General features: G+C 38.6%; 1 protein-coding gene and 1 long non-coding RNA gene across 8 annotated transcripts in view; one reads left to right on the forward strand and one right to left on the reverse strand.

Annotated features, from left to right (window-relative positions):
* Positions 1-23,881, reverse strand: part of PPP2R3A (protein phosphatase 2 regulatory subunit B''alpha) — a 188,230-nt gene that overhangs the window by 145,564 nt on the left and 18,785 nt on the right. For 2 of the 7 annotated variants that reach the window (XM_072792637.1, XM_072792639.1), the window contains exon 2: positions 11,293-11,468. The exons of 3 other annotated variants lie outside the window; for them this stretch is intronic. The gene's annotated coding sequence lies outside the window, so the exon portion shown is untranslated. Of the gene's footprint in view, positions 1-3,948; positions 4,066-11,292; positions 11,469-23,881 lie in introns of all 7 variants that reach the window. 2 more of the 7 variants (XM_072792638.1, XM_072792642.1) reach the window with 2 other exon arrangements.
* On the forward strand, positions 2,542-22,518 carry LOC140613978 (uncharacterized). The gene is made up of 4 exons (XR_012014890.1): positions 2,542-2,689; positions 6,590-6,768; positions 10,667-10,815; positions 18,881-22,518. It is a non-coding gene; the product is annotated as an uncharacterized lncRNA (long non-coding RNA).

A 23,881-nucleotide genomic window follows, 5' to 3' on the forward strand; every position in this document is an offset into this window, starting at 1 on the left:
CATAGAAGTTGTAAAACTAGTACAGAGACCATCTGTGTACTCTTCCCCTAGTTTCCTCCAAAGATAACATCTTATATCAATGGGATGCCTGGGTGGCTCAATGGTTGAGTATCTGCCTTTGGCTCAGGGTGTGATCCCACGATCCGGGATGGAGTTCCACATTAGGCTCCCTTCGAGGAGAATGAGCCACCTGGGCTGCCCATGATTTGAGTTTTTTATAAACATGCCAAAGAGACCAAGGTTACTTCCCTGGTATTTGGTTCAGAACTGTGAGTGTCAAATTCTGCCTTTTTAATTTAGACCATGATTAACTGATGCCCAGTTGTTCTGGAATCCTAGACATGGAATCTAATCCAACTAGTCTCAATCAGAGATAGATCATAATCTATCTAATTCAGAACCCCCATGCTATCTTGTGTTTCTAAGATAAGGCAGGCTACATGGGTTTGAATCCCTACCCTGCCACTTACAGCTGTGTGGCCTTACATAAGTTGGTTAACTCTGTCAGCCTGTTTCACCTGTAAAACATAGATAATAACACTACTCATTTCATGAGAATTAAGTGAACATGTCAAATGCTTAAAACACAAGAAAGGCTCAATCACTGTTAGCTGTTATTGGTAAAATTCACTCATCAAACAATTTCTGCTCTGAACCAGGCCCATAATAATTCATTATTATGGCCCCGAGTGTACCTACTATTTGAGGGCAATGAGAGAAGCAAGCACAGTGGGAATCAGGAGCACTAGGGTGGAGCTTCTATTTTTCCTCATTTGTTCTTAACAATTAATATACATTCTTTTCAGAAAAGTTAGAAAATGTTCTTAAGTAAAAAACATTTTAATTATCCGTATCATCATTCAGAAATAACCAGTTAATATTTTTATGGATATGTATCCTGACATTTTCTTATGAAAATTTATAAATGTATATATTTTTTTACAAAAGTTTAAGCATACTATGTATTTTAAAATTTACTTCAAACTAGCAATAAATATCTCTTGAATATAATTCCATGTCAGGAGAGATCTAGATCATTTATATTTTAGATTTATTTGAGAGAGAGAGACCATAAGCACACAGGAGTGGGAGGGGCAGAGGAAGAGGGGGGAGAGAACCTGAAGCATGCTCCATGCTGAGCGCAGAGCCTGACCAGGGCTTGATCTCACCACCATGAGTTCACAATCTGAGCCAAAACCAAGAGTTGGACACTTAACTGACTGTGACACCCAGGTGCTCAGATCTAGATCATTTTAATGAACATACAATATTTTACCATACGGATAAAATAATTCAGCCACCTACCACTGCTACACAGGTTATTCACTATGTTTTTTTACAATAAACAATGATAAACATTCTTATACATATTACACAGATGTCTAGTTATTTTCTTAGGATATGTTTCAAGTAGTAGAATGCTGAGTCAAAAGGAGTGTGTATATGTATGCATACACATTTTTTATTTTTATTTTTTAAAGAGTTTATCTTATTCATGAGACACACAGAGAGAGGCAGAGACACAGAGAGAGAAGCAGGCCCCATGCAGGGAGCATGACATGGGATTCGATCCCGGGATGCCAGGATCACGCTCTGAGCCAAAGGCAGGCGTTAAATTGCTGAGCAACCCAGGGATCCCCCTGCATACACATTTTAAGGGTTCTTTGATATATAAGGTCAGTCTTTCCTCCAGAAAAATGACAAATTTCTACTTCCAACATCAGGATGGGATCAGACCCATTTCTCCATTTTCTCCTTGAGTGATACCACTCTTTAAATCTTTGCTAATTTGAAAGATGAAAAAAAGGAAGTGCATTATTTTAAATTGTGCCTAAACATGTTTATTTACTTCATAGACATTTTGTTTTCATTTGTGAAGGCTTTCTTCATACCCTTGGCCCATTTTGAAAGAGAGCATCCAAATGAGACCAAAGAGTTAGAAAAGACTTCCCGAAGTACGGAAGTATGTACCCAGGTTTGAAGGACCAATGAAAATTAGACAGAAAGGAAGGGAAGAATACTCTAGGCAGAGGGGAACACATAGGTGAAGACTCAGAGGCCTAACATGGTACAGGTGAGTTCAGAACTATAAGCAGTTTCAGCTGATTTCACTGGGGGGCGTAGAAAGCAAAAGGAGAGGAAACCAAGAGAGCAGCAGGAACTAGACCATGGACTTGCTTGTGTGCGAAATTAGGAGCCTGGACTTAATTCTGAAAATTATAGGTAAAACAAAGACCTTTTAGGCTAGGGAGTAACAGGATGAAATTTACATTTTAGAAAGATCATTCCAGCAGCTGAGTAGAGGTATGGAAGTTAATTAGGAGACTACTGTTATAATCTATGCAAGAAATGGTGAGAACCAAAACCAAGTAGGTGGCAGTGGTTAACAAAGAGGAGGGCACTGATTAGAGAGTCAAAGAGGAAGAAATCACAGAACAGGAGAGAGTGAGAGGGAGGAATCTTGGGTTTCAGGCTTGGGTTCTGGGGGACTACTGTTGGTACTCTCAACACAGACTTTTTTTGTTTTAAGGGAGGTGGTCATACAAAACAGAGTGTTATTCTGGATGTGTTATTTGAAGAGATACCTGTGGAATATGCAAGTGATGATGACTGGATCAAATGTGAATACAAACACCTGGAGGTGGGCAGAAAGAACTGGGTAGGCGATGCAGCCCTGAGGTTACTTAAGGTGAGTGCACAAAACGAGAAGAGCTCTAGCCTGAGGACAGAGCTGGGCTCACTGGCATTTCTGGAACAGAATTCTTAGAGGGAACCTAAGAAGGAAGAGCCAAAAAGGTAACACGGAAACAAGGAGAAAGCAGTTTCACAGAGGCTGAAGGAGAGACTCAAAATGGAGGTCACTAGTATTGGATACTGCTAAGAGGTGAAGGCAAAACAGAGAGTACCCATTGGATTTGCTAACATGACGGTCACTGATAACCTTACCAAGTGGAATTTCAAAGAAATCCCAAAATATGGAATAGTCCCAAACACAATGCATGCACAAGAGTGATTAAAAATAGCTGTCAACATTAAGTTCTAAAAGAACTCCCTTGGGGATTCCTGGGTGGCTCAGTGGTTTAGCGCCCACCTTCAGCCCGGGGCATAATCCTGCAATTCCAGGATCAAGTCCCACCATCAGGCTCCCTGCACAGAGCCTGCTTCTCCCTCTGCCTGTGTCTCTGCCTCTGTGTGTGTGTGTCTGTGTCTCATAAAAAAAAAAATAAAAGAACTCCTTTAATAAGTTTTTTAAAAAGTGTTAAATGATAAGAAAATCGAATCATAGTTTGAATTTTTTCTGTCTTACTGGCACATGAGTATCTCACCATTTTTTTTTAAAGATTTATTTGTTTATTTATTCATGAGAATACACAGAGAGAGAGAGAGAGAGGCAGAGGCAGAGGGAGAAGCAGGCGCGATGCAGGGAGCCTGACGTGGGACTCAATCCCAGGTCTCCATGATGGTGCCCTGGGCTGAAGGCGGCGCTAAACCGCTGAGCCACCTGGGCTGCCCTGTCACCATTTTTTTTTTTTTAATTCATTTCAGAGAGAGGGAGAGAATGAGCAGGTAGTAGGGTCAGAGGGAGAGGGAGAAGCAGACTCTCCACTGAGTGAGTGCCTGGGGATTGTGGGGTACAATCCCAGGACCCCGGGATCATGACCTGAGCCAAAGGCAGATGCTTAACTGACTGAGCCACCCAGGCGTCCCTCACTATCTTTGATTTGATGAAATATGTAGTACAATTTTTCAGTCTAAACATCTGTTGTGTTAGAAGTAAAGAGCAGAATATAATAGATTTCTCAGGAAATTACAGTTAATTATTCTGCATATTTACATTTATTCCACCTGCTTGCCCACCTCCCAGGTCTTTTGTCTCTCCTGGTTCTTTCATCCCTAAAAACTGCCTAAATGGTTCATATAAAACTTCAGAGTTCATTCAGCACTTACTATTTCTTTCACTTTGAGCAGCTTACAATTAGTCTAACAAGTATTTTCCAGTGGCTCCAGGTAGTCCTCCATAGAAAACTGCTATATGGCCATTTCTGATGAAGTGGATTTGTGAAACTAAGGTACAAAAACAGCAGACAAGAAAAGTTAGGGGAGAGACAAATGGATTTTGAAAGATAAGAGCCTTACCAAGTGAAGAAGAAGAGATTAAACTATACCTTATAAGCAAAAAAGAATTCTACAAGGGCACAAAGATATGGCAAGGGCTTGTGTGTTTGGAGAATTGTAAGAGTTTGATATTGCTGAAGTTAAAAATGTACAGGATGGAGTTCACAGTTTTAAGATATCCTCCACACATTAAGAATAAAAATAGGAATCTAAACTCCATATTCCAAGAACCTAAGAGACACCTGTAACCCTAAATCACTATATATAAAGATAGAAAACAGAAACAGGAATGAAAAATGACTTATTAAAATAGAGGAGGAAGGCATACTAATGGCAAGCAAACCAATTCATCCTACATAGCCCCCCAAAAGGCCTACGTTTGGAAATGGGCTAGGACAGGGGACTGAATACAGGGAGATTATTTGAAAGTCTTCAAAGGAGTAGACCTCTCTACTTGCACTCGACAAACTCAGAAAATCATCCCTCCTTCACTGTGCTGAAGAGAGGAAGTTTACTTGCTGGTGAAAAAAAATTGAACCAGAAAAGCATCAAACTCAGAGGCAGATAGAAGGGTGGTAAAGGACTGAAATTTGAGTAAAAGTCTACATTCTGAATAAGCCCACTTTCCCCAGCCCAGGTCCAGGTAACTAAAAACCAGGCTGATTACCTCTAGCTCCCATCCCCCAATGTGGATTAAAGAATCCTTTACTAGAGATTAGAAATCCCATCTAACCACATGATCCTCACTAATTGACAAATGCTACCTATAAACGGAGAGCTTCCTTTTTTAAAAAATTTATTTTTTTAAACGGAGAGCTTCCTGTCAGCTTTTTAGAACCTCATTTTTATTTTAAAGATTTTATTTATTAATGAGAAAGAGTGAGTGCACGAGCATGAGTGGGGATGGGGGCATGGTGGGGCAGCGGGAGAGGGAGAAGCAAACTCGTTGCTGAGCAGGGAGCCTGGATCCCAGGACCCTGGGATCATGACCCCAGTGGAAGGCAGATGCTTAACTGACTGAGCCACCCAGGTGTCCTCACTTTTATTTTAAATCAACTTTATTTGGGTGCCTGGTGGCTCCACTGGTTAAGTGACTGACTCTTGATTTCAGCTCAGGTCATGATCTCAGGATCCTGGTATTGAGCCTGGAGTCAGGCTCACCACTCAGCAGGGAGTCTGTTGCTCTCTCTCAGCCCTACCCGCCATTCCCCACCCCACTTGAGTGCATGCATGCAAAAGTGCATGCTCTAATACATACATGAATCTCAAGAAAAAAAGATTTACATCAACTTTATTGATGTGTAAGTTACATATAGTAAAAATGTACATATTAAGTGTACAACTCAGTGAGATTTAAGAACCATGTAACTTCTGCCCTAAAAAAGGCAGAACATTTACAACACCCTAAAACTATCCCTGTGCTCTTTCCCAGTCAATTCCCCTAATCTGCAGTATCTGACAACCACTGATCTGATTCCCATCACTATTTAGTTTTGCCAGTTCTAGATCTTCATATGAATGTAATCATACAATATACATACTTTTGAGTTTGGTTTCTCTCACTGAGCACAATGGCTTTGAGATTCATCCATGTTATTGCATGTATTAGTTGTATATTCCTTTTTACTGCTCAGTAGGTATTTTACTATATGAATGTATCAAAATTTATCTTCTCTGTTCACCAGTTGATGGATATTTGAGTCATTTCTGGTTTGGGCTATTACGAATTAAAGTGACTATAAACATTCAAGTAAAAATCTCTGTGGAGGGACGCCAGAGTGGCTCAGTGATTGAGAGCCTGCCTTTGGCTCAGGGCATGATCCTGGGGTCCAGGATCGAGTCCCACATGGGGCTCTCCTTGTGCAGAGCCTGCTTCTCCCTCTGCTTGTGTCTCTGCCTTATTCTCTGTGTCTCTCATGAATAAATAAAATCTTAAAAAAAAAAATCTCTGTGGATATATATTCATTTTTTTTCTGTATAATTAATAATGGAATTACTGAGTCATGGCAAGTGTATGTTTAATTTTATAAAAACATGCAGAATTGTTTCCCAAAGTGGCTCTACCATTTCACATTCCCATCACCTGAGAGCTGTAGTGGCTCTATATTCTTTTGGATACTTGTCAGTTACTTTACTTTTACCCATTTTAGTGAGTATGAAGTGGTATCTCACTGTGGATTTAATTTGGATTTCCCTGATGACTAATGATATTGAGCATTTTTCATATGCTTTTTAACAATTGATACAGATCTTTTATGAAGTGTTTACTCAACTCTTTCAGGTTGTCTTTGATTACTGAGTTCTAAAAAGTTCATTTGTGTATTTTAGCTATAAATATTACCTCCTGGTCTTTGAGTTTCCTTCCATTTTCTTGGCAGTAGCTTTAAAACTGGGAGGTCTTATTCCTATTACTTTTAAATTTTTAATAAGCCTAATTTTTAATAATCTAATGAATCATATTTTTCTTCTGTAGCTAATAGGCTGAATTTGAAGATCACTCAGCACCATGTTGGAGCCTTTGTTGGAGCCTTTGTTGAAAAACATGTTGGAGCCTTTGTTGAAAAACAAATAACCATATATATGGGTTTATTTCTGGATTCCATACTCTTTATATACACCACTACCATTCTGGCTTAATTACTGTATTTTATGGTAAGTCTTAAAATACCTTTGACCCTTAAACAACATGGGTTTGATCTATGTGGGTCCGTTTAATATGCAGATATATTTTAACAGATTTTATTTTTATTTATTCAGAGAGACAGAGAGAGGCAGAGAGAGAGCGTGCACATACGTGAATGAGGGAGAGAGGGAAAGAGAATATCCAGCAAACTCTCCACTGAGCACAAAGCCTGACACACAGGGCTCAATCCCACAACCTGAGATCCTGACCTGAGTCAAAATCAAGAATTGGACACTTAACCAACTGAGCCACCCAGGTGCCCCTGCAGATATTTTCCAAAAAAATATAATGGAAAAATTTTGGTGATTTGTGACAATTTGAAAACCCTCAATGATGAACCATGTAGCCTAGAAATACCAAAAAAACTAAGGAAAAGGTGTGTCATGAACGCATAAAATATACATACATACATAAAGTAAAATATACATACATACTTTATCATTTACTACTATAAAACATACACAAATAAATTATAAAACATTACAATTTAGCAAAACTTACACAAACCATAGTGATGCAATTCCCAGTCAAGAGAAATATAACAAATGTAAACATGCGGTATTAAATCATAACTGTATAAAATTAACTATAGTACATACTATACTACTGTAAGAATTTTGTAGTCACCTCCTGATGCTATTGCAATGAGTTCAAGTGTTACACGTATCCACTTGAAATACCACGTGATGCTAATCTTCTCCATGAGAGTAGTTCCTCTCTCAAGTAAATTGCATACTGCAGTAAAAAGTGATATCTATTGGCTCTTTGCTATTAATAGTTAAGTTCTGAAGAGTAAAAGTTACACTCAGATTTTCGACTATGTGGTGTGTTGGTGCCCCTACTCCAAATGCTCTTCTAGGGTCAACTGTAGTAAATGTAAATCCTCCAATTTTTTTCTTTCTCAGAATTGTTTTGGCTACTCTACGTCCTTTGCACTACCATGTCAGTTTTGCAATCAACTAGCCAATCTTCACAAAGAAAACCTGTTGGGATTCTGATTGAAATTTCATTGAATCTAAATTTCCATTTGTTAACACTCAAAGAACAAATAATCCAGTCAAGAAACGGGCAGAAGACATAAATAGATATTTCTTCAAAGAAGACATACAAATGGCTAACAGACATGAAAAATGCTCAATATCACTCAGCATCAGGGAAGTACAGATCAAAACCATGATGAGATACCACTTCACATCAGTCAGAATGGTTAAAATTAACAAGTCAGAAATAACAAATGTTGGCAAGGAAGCGGATAAAGGGGGAACCCTCTTACACTGCCGGTGGGAATGCACGCTGGTGCAGCTACTCTGGAAAACAGTATGGAGGTTCCTCAAAAAGTTGAAAATAGAGCTACCCTATGACCCAGCAATTTCACTACTGAGTATTTATCCCAAAGAGAGAAATGTGATCTGAAGGGGCAGCTGCATCCCAATGTTTATAGCAGCAATATCCACAATAGCCAAACTACGGAAAGAGCCCAGATGTCTATCAACAGATGAATGGATAAGGAAGATGTGGTATACACACAAACACAAACACACACACAAAGATGGAATACTGTTCAGCCATCAAAAAAATGAAATCTTGCCATTTGCAATGATGTAAATGGAACTATAGGGTATTATATGAAGTGAAATAAGTCAATCAGAGAGAATTATCAAATGAGCTCACTCATGTGGAATTTAAGAAACAAAATAAATGGATCATAGGGGAAGAGAGGGAAAAATAGACAAAACCAGAAAGGGAGACAAACTATAAGAGATTCTTAATCATAGGAAATAAACTGAGGGTTGCTGGAGGGGAAGGGGGCGAAGGAATGGGATCATTGGGTGATGGACATTAAGGAGGGCACATGATATAATGAGCACTGGGTATTATATAAGACTAAGGAATCACTGATCTCTACCTCTGAAACTAATAATACATTATATGTTAATTAATTGAATTTAAATTAAAAATTAAAAAAATAAATTTCTGCTTGTAGACAACAATATCAAGTCTCCAATCTATGTAATCTACGGACATAACACAGCTTTCCATTTATTTAGATGCTCTTTAATTTCCTTCAGCAATATTAATGGACGCTTCATTAAATTTATTCCCAAGTAATTCATGTTTTTTGGTGCTAATGCAAATGATACTATTATTTTAATTACATTTTCCATTTGTTTGTTGCTAGTAGGTAGAAACATAGTTGATTTATGTATATTGATCTTGTCACTTGCCACTTTATTAAATCCACTTATTATAGCATTTTAGGGGTAAATTCCTTAGGATTTTCTACATAGACAATCATGTTGTTTGAGAAGAGAGAGAGATTGTTTTATTTTTTCCTTTCCAATATTTACTGCCTTACTGCCTACTACACTAGCTAGGATCTCCAGAACAATATTGAATGGAAGTGGTTGGCTCAGAAATCCTTGCCTTATACCTATCTTAGGGAAAAGTATTCTATCTTTCACCATTAAGTGTGATGATAGCTGCAGGTTTTTTAATACTCTATCAGATTGAAAAGTTTTCTTCCATTATTAGTTTGTTGAGGGTTTAAAAAAAAAAACTCACGGTTAATTTGATCACATACTTATTCTGTATTTATTGAGATGACCACATAATTTTTATCCTTAACTTTATTAATTTGGTGAAAAGGGGGTGAGGGAACTAAAACTTATATTAGGAAGGAAAGATATAATGTTTAAAATAAATGAATGATGAATATGCAAAATATGCATTATAAATATGGAGGCAAATAATGAAAGAAATAATTTTTAAAAATTCACATCTCTGAGGAGCAAGCCAACTTGGGAGTGGAAACTGATATTTTTTAGAAGTCTTTCAAGCAATGACATATTAATATGAGAATATGTAATATTTTGATGCCTGGGTGGCTCAGCAGTTGAGCTTGTGCCCTTGGCTCAGGGTGTGATAGTCCAGGGATCGAGTCCCACATCAGGCTCCCCATGGGGAGCTTGCTTCTCCCTCTGCCTATGTCTCTGCCTCTGTCTCTCATAAATAAATACAAAATCTTAAAAGAAAAGAGTATGTAGTATTTGATGACAAATTTTTTAAATTAAAACAGGTTCCAGAGACATGTGAAGATGAGGCTGGGGTGATTATTGTGTGCCAAGGCTGGGGGAGTAAGGGTATAGGAGAGATAAGTGCAGCTTCAAGCACAGGTTGTTTTCGTGGGGAATCCAGAAAGTATTTCCCATGCAGATGGATATACTAGGCAGGGAAGATATAGGAGTGGAAATAAAGACTTGGGAATAAGCACCAGATTTTGTGGTTTTAAAGCTACAGAAGTACTGAAAACTGATCATGCAGAGGGTGAGAAAAGGGTCAAGGGCAAAGCTCTGAGGAAGGCTGCCATGTATGGTGCAGGGGGAGGAGAAGGATGCAAGGAAGGAGACAGAGGGCAGGAAGAAAACCAGTCCAGAAAACATAGAAGTCAAGGGAGAAAAGTATTTCATTCTTCCAACAGGCTGAATTCCAAAGATTTTATGTACCAACACACAGAGCTATACTTTTCTTTCATATGCATTTCTCCATAATTTCATACAGAAAGTTGGGAAGTTAAAACCTTAAACAACATACATGTAAAAAAAAAAAAAAAAAAGGGGATCCCTGGGTGGCGCAGCAGTTTGGCACCTGCCTTTGGCCCAGGGCGCGATCCTGGAGACCCGGGATCGAATCCCACTTCGGGCTCCCGGTGCATGGAGCCTGCTTCTCCCTCTGCCTGTGTCTCTGCCTCTCTCTCTCTATCATAAATTAAAAAAAACAAAAAACAAAAAAAAAATACATGTAATTACAGAAAAAAGAGAAGGGTGTTACACATATTTTTTATGTTGCTATTTATGTGTTCTATTTCAGGAAACATCTGCAGCAGAGTATAAGATACAGAACTTCCACTGCTTATCTCAACTGCTGAAGGGTTCAAGAAGAAAATGAGCAACAGAAATCACAGACACAAAAGAAAATTGGCTGTATATCCATGTCACTTAGATGGGACATGTGAAGAGGTAAAAAAAAGGAAAAAAGATAGAAAAATGCCTAACAACTTCTTTAACAGAGTACACAAGGTGTGATGATTCAGAAGTAATGAGTCATTTAGAAATAATAAAACTATCAGTTTGCCTGGAAAACACAGGCACTCTTTGGTGGATGACTCAGTATGGAAATTGATCCCAAGAGAACAATTTACAGGCAGACAAAAACATATACCATTGAACTACTTTACTTGCAGGATAAAAAAGGAGACCTGGACTATTTTATTTGTTGTGTTCACTTCAAAAACAGGTGAGAAAATAAATTAAGAAATCTCTTAGAAGGGAAGATTTTTCTGATGCTCAAAGAAACTGTATATATGAATATGAAAGAACAAATTAAAGCTTTAGATTTAGGGCTAATGTCTGAAATAATTAGACTAAAAGATAAGAACATCTCAGCAGCAGGCCTAAATTGAGCAGCTGGGAATTAGAAAGTGCTTTAAAATTTACCTTTATTTTTACTCCAGTGGAGGAAAGGAAATGTGGCTGAAAGGAGAAGTGCCAGGTGGGGGGATCAGGAGCTCCTCATCCCAACTTTGCTTTGTACTGAGCAGCTCAGTAAGTTGGTCAGGTTGCTTCCTTTGAATTTCTCTTCAGAAAAACGGGACAAAAGCTGGCGCTTGGGTCTAGGGAAGGTGAGAAAAAAGCAAAATTTTTTTCCTGTTTTGAATTAGGAAGTCTTCAAAAAAACGGGACAAAAGCTGGCGCTTGGGTCTAGGGAATGTGAGAAAAAAGCAAAATTTTTTTCCTGTTTTGAATTAGGAAGTAGTTATATTTTATTAAAAAGCTATTTTCTATTATTTGATGTAGGGTTGATGTAGGAAGAAGCAAGGAGAACTGGCTACTAATTTTTAATGTGTGTAATTTGCAAAGCTAATGATTTTCCCAAGTAGTGGCTCTGAAAGGAAAATTTACAGGCTAAAGTTTTACCATTTTATAATTTTTAAACATTCTCTATTATATATTCTAAAACATCACTATCAAATCACACCCTACAGATAAAAATCAAATAACATCCTACAGATAAAAATCATGTGACACTTTAGAAGAACATATATTCAACCACAATTTCAGAGCCAGGTACTCTTCAAGATGAAGGAACTAAGAATTCAGTGCTTTCACCTCAAATAGCTTATAATAGGAGTAGACAGGAAAAGAAGATACATAACCTTTACATCAAGGAAGGTATTCCAGAGAGGAAGACTGCCAAGCACAGTCCTAGAGCAGAGCAGAAGTAGCTGGCTCCAGGAAGAAAGGGAAAAATGCCCTGTGGATAAAGGGAGCAAGGCAGGAAGAGCATGTGATGTGTGAGGAGTCACCAGGAGTCAGGTATTTCAAGGTCAAGTTTGAAGAGAGGCTTCAAGGCACCAGGGATGAAGGGATGGGGTAAAGGCAATTTGAGAGATTGAAGAGAACGAAGGGACAAAGTCAGATTTACATGGTAGGCCTGTCACTGAGTGAAGCCAGACCAAAGCTAGGCAGATGAGGTAGGTGGCCTCTGCAGAGCTCAGAACAGAAATCAGTGAGGCTACAAATGGAAAGCAGCTCTGAAGCTTAAGTGACTAGCCCACGATTACAAATCTATAAGCAGGATCTGAATATAAGTTTTTTATCTTTAAATCCCATGCTTTTCTACATCCCTGTCCAAGCACAAACTCTAGTCAAAGTTGACAACAGATCTCAAATTCATTTTTAATAAGTAAATTATGGAGCTTAAGAGACTTTGTTCATTAACGCATTTAAGCATGCTAAATGTTCAGGGCATTACAGAAAAACAAAGCTCTTGTCTTATATGAACTTATGGAATAAAAGAAAGGAGATAAAAAGACTAGATCAATTTATTCAGTGGGTATTTATTGAGGCACTCCTGGGCCCTGATGAAGGTCACATGCCAGTGATAGTTCCTTAGAGAACATAATTTTTACATCTCCCTTTCCTTCTCTGACAAGCTAATTTTGGTACAAGTGAGCAAAGAGGCTCTTCAGAGCCAAGTGGGCAATTCTAGAAGATGACCAGGAACATAGAGTAAAATAAATAGAAGCATGGACTGGGGGAAACTTTGCTTGAATGGGATGCTAAGGGAACAGGAAAAAATCCCAGAGGATGGCATGGTTGGAAGAAAGCTGGGGAGGGGCCAGGAATTGCCTTCAGTGCAATTTGGATTTGACAGATCAAGGTTGTTGCTTACTTTTTTAATAACAGTTTTAATATTTATAAAAATAATGACTATAGAAATAAAACATAGCTGCTGCAAAAAGAGTGCATGCAATTAACACAAAGAGTAAAAAAAAAAGCGCATCACACCTAGAGAGGGTATCAATGTGAACATTTTTATAACTGTCCTCTTTTGGCTTTAGACACACATATAACAAGTGAACAGACATGAGGATTTTTGTGAATTTTTTTTTAAGAAACGAAAGTGATACAATTATACTTTATTACCTATTTTTTCCACTTAATATAGGAAAACATCTTTCCATAAAAACAAAAAGCTACATCATACATCTCATATACACTGTGTGGATATACCAAATTTACTTATTCAATTCTCTAATAAGGCACATTAGGCTATCTGATAAAGTAAGGTACAGAAAGGAAGCAAGCAGGAAGCAAACGATAAAATGGACTTTAGCTGGGGCAGCATTCTGAATATTCCAAAGGTGGAAAGAGATAAGACATATGGGAGCTCATGAGATTTTAGTGTTCCAGACGTAAGATGAATAATGTCTGAATCTGGAATTCTTTGTGGATGAAAAATTTCCAAAAGGGGAACAACAACCAAAAAAAAAAAAAAGGGACTGCAACTCAACACACACTAAAAATGAAGTAATTTCAAATCTTCACATCTGCAGAACAGATAGAATGTCAAAGAAAGCACTCAGACAACTTAAAACAATGGGTGGACTGCCAGGGAAAATCCAGTTGCCGAACTAGTGGTCATCCACAACCACAGCTTTCCAAGGAAGTGACAGAGTCTCCCAAATTGTGCGAATAGGGGGTACAGCGAGCCCTTCTTGTGAGATGTCATGAGCCTCAAGGCATTGTGTATCCTCTCTGGGCCTCCATTTCCTCGTGTTCATGCAGGCTTGTCAGAGTTCCCTCGGAAGCTGCCAATACTAGGCATCTCCCACTGCAACCAGAATAGCTCTGCTTTCATCTGTTTTATATATTGGTTCTCCAAAAAATATTTTATTTGAAAAAAAAAAAAAAGATTTCCACCACTAAAAAATACACTTAATAATCACAGGATTAAAGAAACATAACATTCAGGGCACTTGGGTAGCATGAATGATTACGTATCTGACTCCCACTCAGTGTGGAGTACACTGGGGTTTCTCTCTGGCCCTCCCCTTTGCACGTGCGCACTCTCTCTTTATCTTAAAAAAAAGAAAAAGAAAAGAAAAGAAAAAGAAACATTACACCATTCAGATTCTGTATTAATCACAAATTTAAAAATGTAAATTGATAACGGAGGGATGTGAAAGTCACCACCTTAACACGCTAGTTAAACACAGCATCACTAACTGTGGGACAATCAGTATGTACCTCTCTCAATATGATGCAATGAGAAGATCAAAGTACCATTTACACAGTTTTCTTGCCAAAAATATTTACTTTATCCAACCTTTTTGATCTAATGTCCAGTTACAGGAAATATAGGCAGTAGAGAAATGTTACTTTATGAGGAAACAGAGAAATTCAAGGTATGGATCATTTTAAAAGACAGTTGGCCTGGTCTCTTCAATAAATCAACATCATGGGAGAAAAAGTACATGTGTGGAAATAAATTGGGGGAAAAGGAGGGAGAAGAAACACCAACTACAAAGGCTCTGAGGTGGGAACACATCTTGACTTTTAGCAAGAGTGAGAATGCCACTGTGACTAGACTCTGACTTTTGCTAGGTGAGGTAGGGAGCTACTGAAGAACTCTGAGCCAAAAAATGACATGATCTGATCTTTTTAACAAGATCCTTCTGGTTGTTCTGGTAAGAGCAGACTACCAGGGACAGAAGAGAAAGCAGGGACACCAAAAAGGGGGCCAAATATGCCTGGAAAAATCCAGGTAAAACATGATGCTGGTTTGGACCAGGAGAAAATTAGAAATAGATTCTGGATACAATTTGGAACAAGAATCAATGGGCTTTGTGGAAAATGAGGAGGTTAAGATGAATTTATGAGTTGATTTTAAAAACTGTTGTTGCTTTGTTTTTGCTTGAACAACTAGAAGAAGAGGACTGACATTAATTGAGACTAGGACGATTGCAGGAAGAACTGATTTGTTGGTAGGAGAGGGAATGGTGGTGGCTAGGTAAGTAGTCCGGTTTGGGATATTACTTTCGAGATGCCTGTTAGACATTCAGGTAAAGATATGCAGAATGCTATGGGATCATCAAGTGTAGACTTTAGGGGAGAGATTTGGGCTGATACAAATTTGAGTCATATTTAATGCATTGAGACCAGAGGAGATGATCAAAGGAGGGAATATACAAAGAAAAGAGAAAGAAATATATAGAAATATTTACTTTATAATAAATCATATTCTCTAAGATTCTGTAGAATTCTGTATTTCTACATAGGAATATAGAAAGAAACATCCAAAGGCTGAGCCCTGGGGTACTCAAACATGTAGAGCAGTGGAACTTTCTGTGATGTTGAAATATTTATATACAATGGAACTTTCTGTGATGTTGAAATATTTATATATCTGTGCCATTCAATAGGTAGCCACTATCCACATGTGGCTCCTGAGCACTTGAAATATGGCTAATGCCAATGAATAATTGAAAATTCAATTTAAATAGCGATGTATAGCTAGTGGCTACAGTACTGGGTAGTACAGATCTAGAGTCTGGGGAAGTGATGAGGAATCAGCAGAGAAGACTGAAAAGAAGTGGCTAGAGATGGAGGGTCCATGGGTCGCTCATGTTTTTGCATATGTTACAAGTGAGGTACTGTCTTGACAGTGATATATTAGAAGCCAATTGAAGAAGGTGTTTCAAGGAGGAGAGAGTGATCAGCTTTGCTCCTGAATGTTAAGTCAGGTAACTGAGAAACGACACATTGTGGACATCACTAGTAACTGGGAAGAGCAGTTTTGATGGAATTGTGGGGGCAGAAATCTGTTTGGCTTGGGTAAAAAAAAGAAATGGGAAGAAAAAACCAGCAACAAAGTAGAGACAACTCTTTCAAGTTTTACCATGAAGTGTAAGTGAAATTAGAAGAGACAGTGATGTCCACAAGGATTATTTTAAAAAGAGGAGAAAAGCATATTTTATCATGTATAAGACAATAATTAAGAAAAAGGGAAAAGTGATAGGAGAGAAAGAATTATGAAGCACTTGGATAGGCTGATTCTTGGACAGCAACAGGAGAGAAAGAGTATGTGAATACTGCTGCAGGTAGTGGGCAGCTGGAGTGGTAAAAGCCGGTGAAAGCTCTTTCTTTTCTGAATAGGAAGCAAGGTCATCAGTTGAAAGTAAAGAATGAAGAGATGGTGAAGACATGAGGAGACTGAAGACATGCAATACTTATTTAGGAGGAGATGAAACAGAGAATGACTATGGAAATCTAGCACGAATGCCAGGCAACATTATGGGTCGGTCCCCTTGAAGCTGTGATAATTAATTGAATGCAAGCTCAGAAGCATGGTTTTACAGGCATGGACTAGGCAAAGAACTGGATTTAATCAGCACTGTAGTTTAGCCAGGCAAGCCTGCTGAAGTAAGAGAAAGGCAAAAGAATTAAGGATGTGTGTAATGGACAGATGATAATAACTGATGTTGGACTCTAAGCCTCTAACCTCTTTCCTGGAATCCTAACCCTTCCACTGAGCCTTGTGGGACTCGTGGGTAGATAGCAGCAAAAGCCTCCTATCCTGGACCTCTTCTTGGAAGCTTTCTTCACTTCCTTTGCCTTTTTATTTAAAATGACACTGGGCTCTGGACTTTCCCCTGAGGACGCTGCTTTCCCTGTAGCCCTTTCAGATGAGGACTCTTTTTTTCTTCCATGTCCTTCAGACATGGGGCCTGATACATGCCCTTCTGCTTCCTCATTGCAACTTCCATTGCATTCTCCCTCTGCTCTCTCCCCAAATCCCCTGCTTTGAGTCATGTATCGTTAGGCTCTACCACCCACTATTTTTTTTTTAATTTTTATTTATTTATGATAGTCACATACACACACAGAGAGAGAGAGATAGAGAGAGAGAGAGAGGCAGAGACACAGGCAGAGGGAGAAGCAGGCTCCATGCACCAGGAGACCGACGTGGGATTCGATCCCGGGTCTCCAGGATCGAGCCCTGGGCCAAAGGCAGGCGCTAAACCGCTGCGCCACCCAGGGATCCCTACCACCCACTATCCTTTTTCATTGTGGCATTTAAGTCTCCCCCATCATTCCTTGATGAGTTTAGCTTCTGGCTTACTGTTACTCCAATGCTATTTCAGTTATATTCTAATTGACTTCAACATCAAATAGATAATCTATATGATATCCTGGCCTCTTAGTTTCTTGACCTTTCGTCCACAATGATAATTTTGTTGACACTGTTTTCTACCCTATTTCAGCCACTTTTTACGATGGTCATACCTTAAACCTTTAGAATATATGAAAGTATATTTTAATAACCATATACCTGAAGGAATATCATTTACCAAAACTTTACTGGTGAGTTCAGAGTAAGACCACCCTTCTGTAGGCCCCCACTGACAGAACTGAGGGAATGGTCATATATTGGGCACAAGACCACCTCTAGCAATTCATGTTACCATTGACAAGAGATAATGAGGAGTACAAGAAAGGAAGAACTAGGTATAGTCTCTTATCTTGGGCTTATATTCCTTAGATGAGGGGGAGAGAGATGTGTGAAGGGTTGGGACAGAGGCATGCTGCTGTGTTGACTGACCCTTCTTATACTAGGCTCTCAAAGGGAAGATTAATATTATTACATCATCATTTTTAAAGTACTTCTATGCAAGGTATTGTGCTGAGCACTTAAATGCATTATCTAATTTAATTCTTTTTTTTTAAGAGGCATAGATTTTTTAAAAATTTTTATTTATTTATGACAGTCAGAGAGAGAGAGAGAGAGAGAGAGAGGCAGAGACACAGGCAGAGGGAGAAGCAGGCTCCATGCACCGGGAGCCCGACGTGGGATTCGATCCCGGGCCTCCAGGATCGTGCCTTGGGCCAAAGGCAGGCGCTAAACCACTGTGCCACCCAGGGATCCCATCTAATTTAATTCTTATGCCAACATTGAGGTTAATGTTATCTCCATTCCACAGATGAGGAAAGTGAGGCTAAGAGAAGTTAAAATGGAAAAACTGATCTGGGCCAGGTTTCTTGAACATTAAAGTCAATCTGTCCTATACAGTATCCAAATCAAGACTAAAAGAGCTGGGCTGGTCAGTACCTGAGCTCCTGTCATAACCTGATTTCCCAATTTCTAGGAAAAGTATTGTCTCAAAATCTTTGTAGGCATGAAGGAGAAAAAAGGAAGAAAAGAAGGAAGGAGATAGATATATAGAACACTGAAGTTACTGTAATAATCTGAGTAAAAAACTACAAGGGTTTTTTAGCTCTGATTTTGTTTTTTAGAAAGCTTGAACACCTAATAAATTTATTAGTGAGTGATGATATTCTGACACATAAAATAGCCATATAAAAGAAAATCATAACAGATAAAGTTAATGGAGTAAAATTTAAAGTCAGACCCATAAAACCAATAAGTAACATTAATGCAGTCATTAAGTACCTATCTGAACTTCAATCAATAAGTATACTGCCAGACTATAAGTATATTACCAAACTTTATAAGCATATCTGAACTACCTATCTGAACTTCAGTCAATAAGTATACTGCCAGACTATAAGTATATTACCAAACTTTATAAGCATAATTAAGACAATGAGCTTGTTCAACAATAAAACTGACTGAGACATAATTAAAAGCATATTCACAAAACACATCATACCCAGAAATAAAATTATACATATGACATGCCATAATGCCACAAATAAAGCATAATTTTTTTTTTTCCAGAACAAGTGACCTGTGAGATTAAATCAACAGGAGGGAAATGGAAAATGCAGAAGACTAAATGTGGAGGAGCTGCAAATATCAGGGCAAGAAAAAAAAATTTTAACTTAACAGAAGACTGAAATATGAGATTTGATTTGGAGAAAACATAAATACAAAGACACTGCAAAAATTCTCTGAACAGAAGAAACATGGAAATAATTTCCATTTCTTCACAGAGTATTTATTAGGCATTTCTATAGTTTCTCAGGAAGGAAATGATAGGATTTGGGTGGCAGGGTGATAAATCAGGGATGAAGCGGAGATGAATCAGAAAGCTACTGCAATTTACTCATCCTCATCTTCCCCACATGTAGCCAGGGCACAGCATAAAAGAGGAGTCAACAATATTTTCTTAATGTCTGAACTGTCTGATGCTATGGAGTGCCCCCAAATTCAACTGGGGCAGGGGAACAGGGCAAAAACCCAACGAACATATCTCCAGGTAAAAGGGATACACAGATTATTTTGAGCTGACAACTTTTAGTTTTTACATGTGCTCCTTTACATCTCACGTGTGTCCCTCAACAGAACCCACTGCTTCCCTGTTTCGTAGTTTTTATCCTGGATATACCTTGGGATCTTATTTCTTGTCTCCACTGATAACCCTCTAAATAATCAACCTTGACATATCTTAGGTGAGGTCTTATCACAAGTAAGATCACTAATTCATTTTTGCACTGACCCAATGATTCTCTGAGCTTGCTCACTGGAAGACCTCATGAAGTGCTGTCACCCTAAAAGACAGTTTCAGGTAAAAGGCTGGAGTCCTATAGGCTCAAGAGTAGTACCTAAATAAATACTCTTGAGGCACAAATCTGAATCACCACCTCTAGTGGGGTTCTGTGGCTACAATTTCAGCAGAAAAATTTTCATTCAATATCATGATAGGAAAAAAATATATATCATGATAGAAGTGTTGGGGTGAGGATAGGGGAGCTGGGGAAGAGGATACGGAGATCAGATGGGAGAGCAAAGCTGACAGCAAGGTTCAACTGCAAGAAGCCAAAGAGAGATCTAGTAGGAGTCCAAACCAAAAGTCCAAAAGCAGGTATGGAGGTTGAGCAGACAGTCAGAAATTTGAGAGCAGGAGGGTTGAGGATAAACAGAGAGCTATCTGCTGTAATAGAACAAATGAGGTTATTCATGACTTGCTTTCTACCTGCTGGTCATACAGGTTACCTGTATGTCAGACTGAGCTGACAAGCCCAAGTCTAAGGTCAGGGAAGACACCAAGCCTGCCTCATCAACTTGTCATTTGGCCTCAGGTACCCTGAAGGGTATGAGGAGACCCCTGAGACATTTCCAAAGTTCTTTATTCAGCTGACATTCTACATGTGGGGCTGAGAAATCCCTGTATTCTGCAGATGAAGCCCAGCAAGGGTTTGCTATTAATTACTTATCGTACAGACAACCCAATAGTCCAGTACATACACACCAGAATACCTTATTGGGGCACTTTACAGGTACCTTGGTAGGTGTTTAGAAGGCCATACAGGTGGAATTGCTATCTTCATAAATGTAGGCCATCTGGAAAAGAAACTCATTCGGTAAGGCCTGGTCCAAATGATCACCTCTCGCCTACTATCATGGCCTTCCACTTGGTCTCTGCTTCCACTCTTGCCTTTCCATACTCCAATCATTCTCCAAACAGCACAAGAATCACAAAAATCAGGGTGAATTGCTCTCCTGTTTAAAAATGCTCCACTTTGAATAAAATCTAAACTCCTCTACCATAGCCTAATATAGCTCCAGAATCTGCCTACCATTTCCCCTGACCTCACCTTGTACTGCTTTCTCCCTTTTTTTCAGTTCCTCACCTTTGACCAAGCTCATCTCATTACTCTCTACTCCACTATTCAGTTTACTGTCTATATAGCACCTATCATTACCTGAAACTGTTTTATCGCTTACACATTATTATCCTTGCCATAGAATGTACACTCCACAAAAGCAAGGACCCTGTTGCCTTGTTTACCACTGTCTCTCAACAGCAGAGTAGTGCCTGGCATAGAGGAAGCACTTAATGAGGAAGAGAAGGAGGAAGGGGGGGAGGCAATTTGTTAATATGCTACCATTTCTGTTTCCTTGGCCAAGACCTGGACTAGGAAAAAAGTCACCTTTTATAACCAGTTTTAAGGAGGGATTGATTTAATTCATGCTATCTAGAATGAAGTAGCCCTCTTGGATGTTTTTGACACCTGCTCAGCTTAATCTTACAGTTTATCTCAAGAAAAGGTTTAGCATATATGCTTTGAACATAAGACTAGCACTTCTGGCCTCTATCACAAATGCCTAGTACTGAGAGGCAAAGTATAAAAGACAATCCACTAGAACTGCATGACCCAGCACTCCCTCCCAACATACACACTCAGAAAGACTGCCAACAAGAGGCTCAATTATGCTTTTACTAGAGCTGGACAAGTTCTTTTACAAAAGTTGAAACATCGAGTAGATCTCTGGCTCACCAGCAAGGAGGGTGCTGGGTCACCATGATCTTCAAACTTAGCTATCCTACATCCAAATCCCCAGAAAACGTCTTCCTGCATAGTTAATTACCTAAGCATCTCAGAACATTTTGTCAACCAGGCATTGGAAAAGTGACACATTCATACTGATAACTAGAGACCATTAAGCATTTCTGCTGGTAGCCCTGTCACTCAGTACACCTACTCTGGTGGTGCTTCTCTTTAGGAATGGCCTTGCTACTACTCCCCTGTGCTATGCATGAAGGGGTCAAGACAAACCAAACCCTACTACATGGGACTAGGACTTTGATTATCAGTAGTTAACAAGCTAGGTGATATGAATGGAAATTAAAAGGGATTCCCAGTTCATTTGTCAACTGCCAAAATAGACTTTGATCATGATTTTAGCCAGGTAATGAGCTTTGGCCTAAGGTATCTGTATTTTGACAGACATTACAGTACAGGTATTATGGAAATGTTTGGTTATATTCTTCAAGTTAGTCATTTACTGCATCTTATTTCCTAGAGTTCCCATTCCTATTGGGTAGGAATCATCTGCAAAGATTACTGGCTTAACAAAGCTGCTTAGGGTTACAGAATGGGCATTAGTTCATGTTGTAGACTGGCCTAATCTTCCTTTCCTATTACACTACTACCATCCTTCTCTTAGAAGGGTATATATATTATGCTTCTCTCCTTCCTCCCCGCCAAGAGCTCAGGGCACCAATTAATTCCTTTTCAAACAAGTCTTCTCTCTTACATACTGAACAACAGATGTCCCTACTTCTTAGAGATCTGCCTTGTCTACAGGCTCAGTGGGGCAATTCTATGCATTACACATTTTCCATTCCTGGTCAAATTTAATTGGGACACTGACTTAAGGCAGGTGAATTACATTTTCTCTCTTGGGGACTTAGAACTGAAGCACTGGAAACACTGTCATGAGCTAAGAGCTCTAGGTCTTAAAGGTCCTACAGATTTGATGACTAAGGCCACTGTTTTTGGGCATCCAATCTAAGCAACATAACAGGAGAAGCTGGTGCTAAGTAGAGCAGGACATAATACAGAGAGAGATAAGCATGTTTCGTTTCCATGATGGCTGGCTGTACTTAATAAAATTGGAGTGAATGGATACACTTCCTGTGTATTTTTATTATAAACAACCTTTTACTTGTTTATCTTTAACTGAATATTTATTCCTTAAAACCAATCAATCTGACATGCAAACATATCTTCATCGATTCTATTCATACATCTGTATCCTCCATTTTTCTTTCAACTCTTGTGTTCATAACACTCTACTTCCTTAACTTGATCTGTCTCTTCATTAAATCTGTAGCCAAAAAACCCTCCATCATATGTAAATGAATAATTACCATGGTTTTTAGCTGCCCAGAATCTTGTGAACATTCTAATCTTTGATTATAATGAAGGAAGACAGCTGAGCAATATACATGCCCACCTGCCCAGTCTTAAGACCAAAGCAGGGTAGCCTGGGTGGCTCAGCGGTTTAGCACCGCCTTCAGCCTAGGGCGTGATCCCAGGTACCGGGATCCGGTACCAAGTCGGGCTCCCTGCATGAAGCCTGCTTCTCCCGCTGCCTGTGTCTCTGCCTCTCTCTGTGTCTCACATGGATAAATAAATAAAAATCCTTTAAAAAAATTAAAATAAAATGAAAGACCAAAGCAACAACATAGATTGAAAGGGGGGAAATTATTACCCTCTAAAGTGAGCAACAGTGCTGTGCTCTTCAATTAAAGGGCCTCATCATATGATATATCCTGTCCCTATACTGTGATGATGGTACACGTCTTTTCCAGGCTGGCCATTTTGGATCCAGGCTCAATCTGACATCAATCAACACAATTTCAGTGATCAAGCCTACAGCGCAGATCAGTGCTTCCCAACCTTTTTTGAGTAGTGACCTTCAAAAAGTAATATTGCAAAACTTCCTAGGAATATTTAAAATCATTTAAAAAGTTTATATGACACATGATAAAGCATATATAAATAAGTAAAAATATTCTTAGATTGACATTATTAAAGATCTGTTATAAAGTTCACATAGCAAAGTTTTAAATTATACTGATAATATCTAAAAATAAATTTTGACTTCTACTTACCGGTGAACTGTTTCATCATGTAAAGAAAACAATATGTTGTCCAATGACATTATCAAGAAATTACAAGATGGATTTCCAACCAAATGTATTAAATTAAAAGATGGAGACTTAGCACCAAATGTATACTGAAATGCAGGCTCAAATTTAATTTGTACTATAGCATCCAAAATAAACAAAGTGATTTTTAAAACTTGATACTTAGGATTCTTCCATAAGTTGGAGGTTTAGTTTTTAAATGTCAAAGTAGGAGAAATGGTTTCACGCTACTCTTTGAGAGAAATTATCAGCAAACAATAAATTGTAGATCTTTATTATCAATAAATGAAAAGCTGAATTGGATAGAATGAGCTATTTTTTTTTTTCATATTTTCAAG

The sequence above is a fragment of the Canis lupus genome, chromosome 22 (assembly GCF_048164855.1).
Source record: "Canis lupus baileyi chromosome 22, mCanLup2.hap1, whole genome shotgun sequence".
Lineage (NCBI taxonomy): Eukaryota > Metazoa > Chordata > Mammalia > Carnivora > Canidae > Canis > Canis lupus.